Source organism: Danio rerio, chromosome 12, assembly GCF_049306965.1.
Source record: "Danio rerio strain Tuebingen ecotype United States chromosome 12, GRCz12tu, whole genome shotgun sequence".
Classification (NCBI taxonomy): Eukaryota; Metazoa; Chordata; class Actinopteri; order Cypriniformes; family Danionidae; genus Danio; species Danio rerio.
In genome coordinates, this window is record NC_133187.1 from 7,274,815 (window position 1) to 7,289,073 (window position 14,259).

Genomic DNA, 14,259 nt, shown 5'->3' on the forward strand with positions numbered 1-14,259 from the left:
CAAAACCCCTCTAAAACCAGGCTGGTCAACCAGCTAAAACCAGCCAACCAGCCTAGGCTAGTTTAAGCTGGACTTTTCAGCAGGGTGGTTTAAGCTGTTTTTTTTTTAATTTTCAGCAAAGAACATACAAACAATTCCAAGCCTCTTTGAACTTAGCATTCACTACAACATGCTAACAACCTAGCATTGCAGCAGTTAGTTTTGCACATTTCCTGCAACCATATACAACTATATAGATTCTTTCTTTTTATAACAACAATTACTTGAACCACATGGAGACCTTACCTGAAATGGTCACCACAGTAAATTTTCAAGCACTATTCGAAAACGGTAAAGCCAAAAAAAAAAAAATAATAATAATAATAAAAGAAATCAGCTACAACAGCACTTTCCTCTCTGTTATTTGCACGTTTGAGGCAGATTAATGATTATAAATAAAGTATTTTTTTCATTTTTTGCTAAACTATCCCTTTAATGCCACTGTAGCACAGCTACAAACAATCCTTAGCCACTCTGACATTAGCATCAATGACAACATGCTAACAACCTACCATTGCAGCAGCTTGTTTTCTCACCAAATACAATATATACAGTATAATAACAACAAATATTTCAGTTTCATTCGTTACAACACTAATTACTTCAACCAAGTGGTGATCTGAAATGATCACTACAGTAAATCTCCAAGCTCTATTCAAAAATGCTAAAGCTAAAAAATCAGTAGCTCCAACTACAACAGTTTCCTCTGTGTTATTTTAAATTAACCGTACCATGGGTGTATCAACGTGGCCCTACAGACTCATCTAAACAATGTTTATCTCCAGGACAAATGAGATACTTGATATTCCACTGCTCCAGCAAAACAAAGTTCATCTTGTCACCGAACAGATAATGGCATCTCTAAGCAGCCATTTGTATGTGACACACTAGCCGAACACGGCACAGTAACATCACCGGAGAGACCCGGACTCCTCAGTTCCCTCAGCGAGAGCAGCTGCTTACGCTTTCTGAATGAATCGAAGCTCAGAGTGCCGTGAATGTTAAATCCAGCAGCCCGCATCCACTGAGCGACTCACGTCTGACTGTGAATCAGCATTCATCTGCAGCCCCCGCTACAATTTAGTCTTCTCATACAATAATTACACACTCCTATAGAATCGGGCACAAGGGTCTCGATGGTAAAAACATGGTGAGAATTGTGAAAGTGTGTGTGATGTGAATTCGCACAGCGCACTCAAGTCACGGCAGAAAGATTGTATTTATGAGCTGAACGCACATGAATGCCACCGTGAAATTCTGATTACTAGTGGGAAACTCAGGATTTTTTTCATTTAAAGTTTAAAGTTTCTGAATTGAGGGCATGTCAGTGAGAAAACATGTCAGATAGGATGGATGTAGCAGCTGTAGTGTTCAATTTGTTGAATTGAGTGTAATTATTTGTCGTTTCATTTACAATAAAACTAATCATTTCACGGGTATTTATTCACTCACCGGCCACTTTTTTAGGTACACCTTACTAGTACTGGATTGGACTCACTTTTGCCTTCAGAACTGCTTTAATACATTGTGGCAAAGATTCAATTTTGATCCATATTGACATTAGAGCATCACGTTGTTGTTGCAGATTTGTTGGCTGCGAATCTCCTGTTCCACAACAACCCAAATGTGCTCTATTGGATTGAGATCTGGTCACTGTGGAGGCCATTTGAGTACAGTGAACACATTTTAATGTTCAAGAAACCAGTCTTTATGATATGGCAATTTATCCTGCTGAAGGAAGCCATCAGAAGATGGGTACACTGTGGTTATAAAGGAATGGACATAGTCAGCACAATACTCAGGTAGGTTGTGACACTGATATGATGCTCAATTGGTACTAATGGGCCCAAAGTGTGCCAAGACAATATCCTCCACACCATAACACCACCACCACCAGCACCAGCCTGAACAGTTGATACAAGGCAGCATGGATCCATGCTTCCATGTTGTTGACGCCAAATTCTTAACCTACCATCCGAATGTCGCAGCAGAAATCGAGACTCATCAGACCAGGCAACGTTTTTTTCAATCTTCTATTGTCAAATTTTGTTAAGCCTGTTGATTAGTAGCCTCAGTTTCCTGTTCTTAGTAGACATGAGTGGCACCCGGTGTGGCCTTCTGCTGTAGCCCATCTGCCCCATGATTGGATATGTTGTGCATTTAGAGATGCTCTTCTGCAGACCTTGGTTGTAACGAGTGGTTATTTGAGTTACTGTTGTTCAATCAGCTCAAACCTGTCTGGCCATTCTCCTCTGATATCAACAAGGCATTTGCGCCCACAGAACTGCCGCCCACTGGATATTTTTTTCTTTTTCGGACCATTCTCTCTAAACCCTAGAGAAGGTTGTGCGTAAAAATCCCAATAGATCAGCAGTTTCTGAAATACTTAGACCAGCCACCCTGACACCAACAACCATGCCACATACAAGTACCCTAAATCCCTTTTCTTCCCCATTCTGATGCTCCGTGTGAACTGCAGCAGATCGACTTCACCATGTCTGCATGCTTAAATGCATAGAGTTGCTGCCATGTGATTGGCTAATTAGAAATTTGCGTTAATGAGCAGTTGGACAGGTGTGCCTATTAATGTGGCTGGTGAATGTATAATCTGTCCATGTGAAAACCCAAAAACGCACTTTGATGCATGTACCTTTATGCATGTCTGCAGAGCTCATTAATATTCAAAACTATTCCAAAAGTGGTGCTGGAAGTGATGTTAATGAGATCAGCAGGGGGAGCCCAACCTGTGGTCTGTGTGGGTCCTAATGCCCAAGTATAGCGACGGTGACTCTATACTGCTCAGTTAGTGCTGTCTTTCAGATGAGACCTTAAACCGAGGTCATGACTCTCTGTTAAAAAAACCCAGGATGTCCTTCAAAAAAAGAGTAGGGGTTTAACCCCGGCCTCTTGGCTAGATCTGCCCACTGGCCTCTATCTATCATGGCCTGCTTACAATCCCCATACCATAATTGGCTTCATCACTCTGTCTCCTCTCCACCAATCAGCTGGTGTGTGGTGTGCAGTCTGGCCAATATGGCCGCCGTTAGGTTGTCCGGGTGAATGCTGCATACTGGTGGTGGATGAGGAGATTCCCGCCAATATGTAAAGCTCTTTTAGTGCCCAGAAAAGCACTATATAAATATAAGGAATAATTACTATTATTATTAATATTATTTTAAATATGGTCAAACCAAACTTTTCATACTTACTGGGCTTAAAATGAGCATATACAAATGTTTCTGAATAATTTTTGACTTTACCAAAGCCACATATCTATGGTGTAGATATCAGAGAAATGTTGACTTATAAAATCTTGATGCCGCCTTTAAACTCGCATGATGCTTTAATGCACATGCATATGCATCTTGTTGGTGTTTTCATTTTTTGTAAGGGCTTCAGCTTGTTTTATTTGAGTGATGCGGTGAGGCAGGAAATCAGGAAGGGAGAGAGAAGTGGGATGGAATAATTGTATTCTCTATGCCAGATGCAAAATTGAGCACCTCAGCTATGACATGTGACGTGCACAGGATCTTCCTGACAGTGTCCTGAGAAATCATGTCCGTCTCTGTCACAGACTTTACAGCAAACAATAGTGTGGGGAGAGACACATACTTCTGTTGAGCCAATCTGAACACAGCCATCAGCATCAGTTTGGGTTCGTTGAAATCAGATTGGCTGACACTGACTTGTAGTCTTGAGAAAGACTGGGTGGTCTATTTCCGTATTTAAGGGAATAGGTAAGCCCAAAATAAAAATTAAATAATTGGGGTCACACTTCATTTTGATGTAGTTTACACTATTTAAAAACTATTAACTTTTAGCTCAAACCCAAGACTTTTAGCTCAATAAACTACTAAATAACTACATATTAATAGTTAGTAAGGTAGTAGTTGGGTTTATGTAAAGAAATAGGGCTTTTTATCTGAGTGAAATTGCATCTAAAAAAAGAACAAATAATGTTTCTCCATTTCCACTGGTAATGTTTTTAAATAAATAATTATTTAGGCATTTTTAATTATTCATTTATTTATTTATGTACAATAATTAAGACATACAATGAAAAAGTAAAATATAATCAACCAAGAAATTGTAAATAAATAAAAAAGTTATATACTGGCTGTCTTGGCCCCATCACTTTAAAATAACAAACACTGTACATCTCTCAACATTTAGGTTAAAACACTGCTTTATTTATTTATTTATTTATTTATTTATTTATTTATTTATTTATTTATTTATTTATTTATTTATTTATTTATTTATTTGTTTGTTTGTTTGTTTGTTTTTGTTTGTTTGTTTATTTATTCGTTCATTCATTTACTAATTTTTTTACTCTTTTATTTGTTTGTTTGTTTATTTATTTATTATTTTATTTTTTCATTTATGTACATTCATTTTAGATGTCGTTTAATTCTTTAGTTTTAATTTCCGAAATGAGTCCTCATTGCGATTAAATTTACAATGATATTAAAGCTTGTTAACAAGTTTTCAATGATTTATGAAGGAATTATAATGCTTTGTTTTGTTATTTCATCTTCATTTACAAGTAGCAGCCTTATAATAAACAGCATTAAAGATAAACTTTGATAGAGACTTTGATGCAAGTTAATTATTTCAGATTAAAGATCATAGGGGCTTGAGGATATTGCAAAATTAAGGATTTTAATATTTGGAACATAAAAAAAAAAGTTTAAATTTGCCATAAAATCAAAATGTACTATTTTTATTTGTATATGTATAGTGGGGGAAATAAGTATTGAACACATGTGTTTTTTATTTTTTTAATGGGAATAGTACTTGTAAAGAAGATGTTGACATGGGATTGAAGGCAAGGCAAGTTTATTTGCATAGCACATTATGTAAAAATTCAAAGTGATTTACATAAACATGCATGTGAGGAACAAGTATAAGAAAATAAAAACAACAAAAAAATATTAAAACAGATAAAAATAGATTAAAATGTGTTAAAATAGGTTTTAAAGAAATTAAAAAGAAATGAAAGACATACTGTAATGGTGTGACCTGACAAAAGAAATAATATCTACCGAATTTTGGTAAAAAAAAAACAAAAAAAACAATACAAACACAAAAAAACAACAGCACATTTTTAAAAAATAGTTATTAGATATAACCCTATATAGATATTTAATAACAAGAAAAAAAAAACAAACTGAAAGTGCTTAACTACTGAAATGTATTTAATACTTTATAAAAGGCATTTTTGGTGATTTTGGCAGCTTAAATCTCTCATATGGAGAATGAAGTCACATGAATTGCTCTGGTGTGAGTTTTTCACAGAAACATGGTAAAAATCTTGATGGTTCAGTGGGCCTCGTCAATCAAATCTGAGCTTTATTTGGTATTTTCTATTGGATTCAGGTCAGGGGATTGGCAGGGCCATTGCACAGCTTGATTTTCTTTCTCTGAAAGCATTTGAGAGTTTCCTTGGCTGTGTTTTGGATCATTGTCTTGCTGAAATGTCCACCCTGGTTTCATCTTCATCTTCCTGCCAATGTAGATGTTGGACTGAAGCAGCTCATATTTATTTACACTGAGGAAGGGCAGAATGTCGCTGAATAACTACTGAGAGATTTCAGTTTCTGTCCGGGCTTTCACTGCCTTTCTACACCTCCCACCCTTCATGTGTTCAATACTTGTTTTCCAATTTTATTTCATTTTATTATGCATAACTTTATTTGTAAAGTAATTAGATTTGGTTTTTGCATATATGAATTTGATTGGTTGTTACCAACATTTAGTGAAAAGTAAACAGCACCTTTAAAAATGTGTTTTCTGCGAAAAATGGTGATGTGTTCAATACTTATTTCCCCCACTGTACTGTATGTAGTAATTTTTGTTATAAACAATGCATCTGTGCACTTACTTTGTAAAAATCAGTTTGCCCGCATAAACATTAGTCAAATGCCATAACCTTCCGTCCCTTGAAACGACTTTTCTTCACTTCCTGGTCACATGGAATCCTTTTAGGGCGGAGCTATCATTGAATGTCTCGGTTCTGCTCTGAATTCATCCATTCGTCAATATTCCTTAATTTTTTTAGCAATGCCCATCGTTCAACAATCCAATCGATTCCCAAATCACAAAATAATACACCACCCTATATTTTTGTCTTATTTCAGGACCATTTCAGTGGATGTACGTCAAGATATCGGGAAAAAATTACAACCTTAACTTCCATTTCATGGACATTAAAGCTGAAAGCTAGTTTTAAAATCTAGAAGCTGTGACACCAGCGAGGTGCCAATTATGAAGCAATGCGGATACAAATATGGAATAATAACAGTGCAAATGGAAATTGCTGTTCCCACCAAGACGGTGTTATGCCAACCTTGCGGGGGGAATCAATAGTTCAGTCATGAGCTCATCTCAGCGAGACGTTTCCAGAACTCAAGCTTATCACATGTGCGAGGTTTGGCATGTCAGACTCGACAGATCCGACATCTCTGTTAGCTCCAGGGTGCCGCTTAGGTAGAGTCCTTCATGTCAAAAAAAAAGATGTGTATCTCCAGTAAACAGAGGTAAGCTGCATTATTGAAAGCAACAGCACTGAAGTTGAATTCTAACTGTATTTACAGCTGAGAAAAAAAAAAAGCTTAGCAGCTACTAGTGTCAAGAAAACAGGTTAAATAGCTGAAAAAAAAGAGAAACAGGAAATAAGATGTTTTGGCATTTTGAAAGATTTATGTTTTATATTTTTATTTTAAAAAGAGTATAAAACACAGTAGAGCACAGTAATATTATGAAATATCACAATTTTAGATAATGTTTAATATATATTATATTGCTATTTAGTTTGTGGCTAAGAGTTTTAAGAAAAATACTGTAATGTTGATTTGCTGATCAAGAAATGCACTTTTCTTTTGTTATTGTCAAAGCTATAAACTATGTATGCACTGATGTATTGGTATTCAATATTTACTGGCCGTTATTAGAGCAATTAAGAGCATATATGCAATTAAGGCAGAAACTGATGGTTTGATAATAACATGGACTTTTTTTTTTAGTTTATATTTATATTAAATGGCAAAAAATCTACTTTGACAGTCATGTTGTATTTTGTATCTTAATTTGTGTCTCTTTTAAAATATTGGACAGTGTTAAATGGATCCAATTCTTATTCAGTAAAATTAGATTAATGCTGTTAAAGAATAGCTAGTACTGTAAAGTACTGCGTGAAATTGATGAATATCTGTATATTCTTTTCCACTTCCTTTGCCTTCGCTTTTTCAGAGCAAAATCATTAACACAGACCTTTTCTGGAGCAGCAACACTTTTAATTTACATATAGCAACAGCACTGGCTTTTATTTTTTTAAGTTTGTTAAATAACTATATTTAAAGTAAAAATGAATGTTGTTAAAATTAAATGGCAAAAAAATAAACAAAAAATTGACTGTCATATTGTATTTGTGTACTTGTGGCTCTTATACAATTTTATACAGTTGATTGGTAAATGGATTCAATTCTTGTTCAGTAAAATTAATTTATTGCAGTTAAAAAAAAAGTTAATACTCTAGTATTGTATGAAATTGATGAATATCAGCTTTTCTTTTTCTTGCACCTTCCCTTCCCTTACTTTCCTTTCCCTTCACTTCACTTTTTCAGAGAAAAATCATAAAAAAGTACAAACACATACACTTTTATATAAAGTCATATATCTTCATCTAAAACGTCTAATCTTAACATTTTAACTTGTGTTCTTTTATAATATTGGACAGTTAAACCTTAAATGGATGCAATTCTTATTCAGTAAAATTAATTTAATGCAGTAAAATAAACTATCTAATACTGTACAGCAGTGGTCCCCAACCCACAGGCCACGGACTGGTATCCATGGATCAATTGGTACCAGGCCACAGAAGAAAGCATGAGTTATTTCTGTTTTGTATTATTTAAGAGTCTGAACAATCGTTTTTTTGTGCGTGTGTGTGAAAAATCTATTATTTTGAAAAATTACTGTTCTCTTGCTCACATCTCGGTCACTTGAGTGCCAAAATGTAACCCACAAGCTAACAAAATAAGTATGAAACAGACGTCTTTGAAAAGTTTTTTTGCGAGGGGGAAAAGGCCTAGTGAAGGACTCGTGAACTGCCAATGAATGGGGACCACTGCTATATAATAAGTTATGAAATTAATGAATATTGGTATCTTTCCTTTCCTATATAAGAAATATTTCATTAAAATCAGAATTAAAAATAGAAATGTCCCTTCTCATCATTTTTAATGCATCTTTAAAAGTACTAAATTTTTCATGGCAAAAAAAGTTAAATTCTCCTAATCCTCTCTTATTATTTAGCTCCTGAAATTGTAGTTTAATGCAAAATGGATTCACAGTCGATAACCCTGTAATAAAATAAAACGTCTGTCACCTCTTTTTTTTGTGTTATCCATGGAACAATGGAAATAAAAATGCTGTTCTAATGGACATACAGGGCACTAGAGGGCGCTGGCCAGACACCTGGAATGTATAATAGGTGAGCGGGTGAATTTAGAAGTAGATTCAGTTGTGGTAGAGGAAATACATGGGGTGCGTCCGAAACCGCATACTTCCATACTATATAATACGCTAAAATCAGTATGCAAGCCGAGTAGTATGTCAGAATTCAGTTCGAAAATCAGTATGCGAGAAGTACCCGGATGACTTATTACTTTCGGCGAGTTTCTGAAGTGCACATCCCATGCACACTGCAATATCCCATGATGCACGGCGAGAGAATTCATGAATAGGAGTGAAGCGACCCAACTGATGCAAGTAGGTCACGTGATCATGATAAAATGGCGGATGTAGTACGTCCGAATTCTATTCATACTTTTCACATTCATACTGTATAGAACGTACTTTTTTAACGGCTGAGTAGTACATTTAAATTCAAATGCAGTACCTACTGAGTAGTAGGCGGTTTCGGACGCAGTCATGCTTTCTTGGAGCTACTTCAAACTGTATTGGGAAGTCCTATTTGGCAAACCTCGCGTTTTAAGCTCAGCCTGAGAGTATGTTTTAATTCTTTCTTCCTTCAATATGTTTAAAATTCTTATGTTTGTTTTTGGTGCTTTTTTTATTTTGTTAGAAGGGCTTCCTTATAGTCCAGATAACTAAATGGTTAGAAAAGTGTATTGGTATGCTGTCTGAATAAGATTTGACGTTTTGTTTACCATCGTTATGAAGTTTCATTCCTCAATTATCTACAAGTCGTTAAATTAACGCAAAAGTGAACACTCAATGTTTTTTTTTACTCCGAATCAGTGACCAGTTTTTTTGTTGTTTTTTTTATGCGTTAACTTAAGTAAAAGACCATCATCCAACAGCTAAAATTTTTTTTTGTTTTGTTTTGTGAGAATTTTAAAGACATTGGGGATTACTTAACTTTATTTTGGGTACATTATTCCTTACTTCAACATATTTTTCATCTAAAAAAAAAAAAAAAAAAAAAAAAAAAATATATATATATATATATATATATATATATATATATATATATATATATATATATATTAGGGTTGTAACAATATACCGGTATGACGGTTTACCACGATTTGAACGTGCACGATTATCATACCATGAACAATTGCATATCAACGGTTTTAACCCTTAAAGACCGAGACAGCCGCCCGCGGCTAAAAATAAGTATTGCTCTTAAATGTTTAATAACTTTTGATCCGCTGATCCGATTCATACAATTCAAAGATTGGCATAAAGAAGAGAATCTCAGCTTTCCAGTGCTGTATCACATAACATTCGCAGAGGCTCCGGAATCAGTGCGGTTACGTCATCAACATTTGACAACGCTGATTTGACAAAGAAACGCTCGTCACTGTGTCTCCGGACAAATCAGACATGATACATTGATGCATTGTCCCTCCTCCATGCCCAGATTGGTTCAAACTCGCTATATCACAACCAATAAGCATAGGTTTCGCTTTTGTTTGTGGACCAAGCTTTTTGAACAACACGGAATGAGAGAAAGGCATACATTTATGCGCGGCTAAATAAAACGCAAAAAAAAAAAGTTTTGCATGAAATAATTCTCATACTAAGTACTTTTGCATGCACAGCAGCACAGAAACATGAAAAAACAGTGACACAGCAAAGACGAACTGCTGCTCTTGCTGTTTTCAAAAGACGCAAATGAAGATGCAGCTGTTTGTCTGCATTGCAGACAACCATATCCATATCCATAGACAACCATATCCATGCTGGCACATAAAACCTAAGGATGTTCCATATTGAATCTAGTTTCGTTATGTAACTATTTATAGTATAGTAAATATTTATATCTATTTTTTACTGAGGATTTGCACCATGTTTATTTGGACTTTTTTTGGACTTTGACACATTATTTATTATTTTCTTATTTTTATTTGTTCATTGTAAGTGGTGTTGTTTATAGTAACTAAAAATATATTATTTGGAAAAAGTCAAATTTGCTTCACTGTTCTATTATTTTGTAACATTTGTAACATACCGTATACCGCGAAACCGTCAAACCGTGGTATTGTTTTAGACGATTATCATACCGTGAAAAATTCATACCGTTACAACCCTAATATATATAAATGCATAGAACAAATATTTGCTGATTATAGTATTTCACTTTAAATCCTAGTGGTTAACCTTTTTAACGTGACTACTTTGAGTAAAATAATGAAAAGTTACAACCCAATCAGTTACATTTGGCTAATAATGGTGAAACATCTTTATCAGCACCCAAAAATGTATCCAACTGAACTGTTGAACAGTCATTTTTCACAATGAATACAGGTTAGTGCGGCACAGTGGCTTAGCACTTTTGCCTTACAGCAAGAAAGTCGCTGGTTTGAATCCCGGCTGAACCAGTTGGCATTTCTGTGTAGAGTTTACATGTTCTCCCCGTGTTCACGTGGGTTTCCTCCTGGTGCTGCGGTTTCCCCAACAGTCAATCGCTATATGTGAATTGAAAAAACTAAATTGGCTGTAGTGTATGTGTGTGAATGTGAGAGTGTATGGATGTTTCCCACTACTGGGTTGCAGCTGGAAGGGCAGCCGCTGAGTAAAACATATGCTGGATATGTTTCCAGTACCTTGTTGAATCTATACCACAAAGGATTAAGGCAGTTCTAAAGGCAAAAGGGGGTCCAAACCAGTAGTAAGATGTACCTAATAAAGTGGCCGGTGAGTGTATATTAGTAAACCCCATTCTGAAGATTCACTGGGGCGACCCCTTATTAATAAAGAGACTAAGTTGAAGGAAAATTAACAAATGAATGGATACAGGTTTGTACACAAATGGAAGAAATTATGAGTCTATGTGCTGATTAAACGTCACCTACAATACACCTAAAAAATGATTAAAATTAACATTCTACCATTGTTTTTTGCATTTGAACACATTCATGAACAACTTTATAAAATATAATAATCTTATTTCTACCGACCTCAGTTACTGCGACCTTCAGCTATTCAAAAAATACTGCATGCAGTTCCTTAGCGGATCATTTTAAAACCCGCATTATACATTCTGACTTTCCAAGAAAATGCAGCTAAAAATGTTAAGTAATCGCGCCGACAGCAGACGCACTTCCATTACCCCGGGGGATGTGATTGTGTATCCATTGTGTGGGTCATAATAGTATGACCCATAGCGCCATCATTTCCCTTTTCCTAAAAATACCATTGTTCTCTCTCATTAACAGGCCGACAGCGCTATAATACACTCCGCTGTATCACTGTAATATATGTCAGAGACTAAAATAACCGTGGACGTGCTTAGCGGTGTTAATTCGAGCCATTCACTACCGAGCAAAAAACATAATAATAATAATGTGGGCAAAAGAGCAACCTCCATGTCACCAAATTGAGATCTGCATATCTCCTTAATACAGTGTGAACGGCAGTGAAATATGCAGCTTTTGTGTGAATTGTATAGCAGGACCCTGAGAGAATCAGCTAATGGCACTAAAGCGCTCTGGATTGTTCTTACAGTATTACTTGTGTGGTGCTGTTCAGCATTGTTGGAGAGTTAACTAGCTAAAAGTCAGCATTAATACATGCTATATGATAAAAAAATTATAATCATGTATATCAAATATCATATTTCAAAACTGCCCTGATTAGTAGATTAAGAGAGATTAACTTCCCTAATTTAGAGATACAGCATTTAGCATAAACAGCCCTGAGTGAGAAGCAGCTGTCAGCCCTAAGAGCTTTCACATCATACCTGCTGAAGATAATGTCAGCAAATAAGAGGCATTAAAACGTTCAGTTTCACAATGCACAAGCAAACACTCTAGTCTTCATGCCTTCTTCAGATCCCCTAATTTTATCAGTTTTTGACAGAGATAATGTTAGTCCTGTTTTTGAATCTGCTACTATGCTGTAACATTGGCATTTGTAGCTCCGCCCTCTTTTGAAGGAGCACAATCTCATTTAAATAAGGTGACAACATTTGGATCAAAGCCCAAAAGGGGCAGTTTCTAAGAGTTATAAAACATTATTTGTACAGTATTTTGAGCTGAAATTTTGAACACAGGGACATCAGAGACTTATTTTATGTCTTGTACAAAAGGGCATAATATGTTCCATTTAAGTTATTTTTGTTTTTGGGTGAACTATCCCTTTAAGAATATATCAAATTAATAAGACCGCATATGGCTTGATCAGGATTTCCCCTGATCTAGTTTTATTCTCTACTTGTTTGTCTGAGTGAAATTGAAGTGACTTGAAACATGGTTGTTGGTGCCAGAGGCACTGGTTTGAGTATTTCAGAAACTACTGATCTACTGGGATTTTTATGCACAACCATCTCTAGGGTTTACCGAGAATGGTCCGAAAAAGAGAAAAAAATCCAGTGAGTGGCAGTTCTGTGGGCGCAAATGCCTTGTTGATGCAGGAGGACAGAGGAGAATGGCCAGACTGGTTCCAGCTGATAGAAAGACAACAGTAACTCAAATAACCACTCGTTACAACCAAGGTATGCAGAAGAGATCTAAACACGCAACACGTCCAACCTTGAGGCGGATGGGCTACAGCAGCAGACGACCACACCAGGTGCCACTCCTGTCAGTTAAGAACCGGAAATTGAGGCTACAATTCGCACAGGCTCACCCAAATTGAAGAATTGAAGATTGGAAAAACGTTGCCTGATCTGATGAGTCTAAATTTCTGCTGCAACATTTGGATGGCAGGGTCAGAATTGGACGTCAACAACATGAAAGCATTGATCAATCCTGCCTTGTATCAACAGTTCAGGCTGGTGGTGGTGGTGTTATGGTTTGAGGGATATTTTCTTGGCACACTTTGGGCCCATTAGTACCAATTTAGCATCATATCAGTGTCACAACCTACCTGAGTATTGCTGCTGACCATGTCCATCCCTTTATGACCAAAGTGTATCCATATTCTGATGGCTACTTCCAGCAGGATAACGCACTATGTCATAAAGCCAGAATCATCTCAGACTGGTTTCTTGAACATGACAATAAGATCACTGCACTCAAATGGCCTCCACAGTCACCAGTTCTCAATCCAATAGAGCACCTTTGGGATGTGGTGGAACGGGAGATTCACATCACGGATGTGCAGCCGACAAATCTGTAGCAACTGTGTGATGCTATCAAGTCAACATGGACCAAAATCTCTGAGGAATATTTCCAGTACCTTGTTGAATCTATAACACGAAGGATAAAGGCAGTTCTGAAGGCAAAATGGGGTCCAACCCAGTATTAGTAAGGAGTACCTAATGAAGTGGCCGGTGAGTGTATATTAGTACACCCCATTCTGAAAATGAATATTTTTATTATTTTCTCAGTGAATAAAAATAATATATTTTGGAGCATTTGAACAAAACAGATTTAATAAATGGATATATTAATACAATCATATTTTAGTGACTGAACATATTAAGAAAATAAAAGAAAAAAATCCATGTAAAATAAAAAAAATACATGAGAAACTACAAAACCGCATACATTTTTTGTTTCTCTTGAATTTAGTTCTTTTTTTGTTTAATATTTTTCACTAACACAATTGGGTGTACTCATTTGGGACCATTATTGCAAGTTATTTTGGTAGATTGGATCTATATACTGACTAATCTAATGTATATGCACAAATATAATATTGTAAAGCATCCTTTAGAAAACATTCATGTTAATGAGATATTTGTGAGGGGTGTACTCATACAGGATGAGCACTGTATATAGCTGGTCCTGTTTTTCTCCATCA

General features: G+C 35.8%; 1 protein-coding gene across 49 annotated transcripts in view; it reads right to left on the reverse strand.

The window, feature by feature from the left end:
* pcdh15b (protocadherin-related 15b) overlaps positions 1-14,259 on the reverse strand; it is a 506,664-nt gene that overhangs the window by 189,621 nt on the left and 302,784 nt on the right.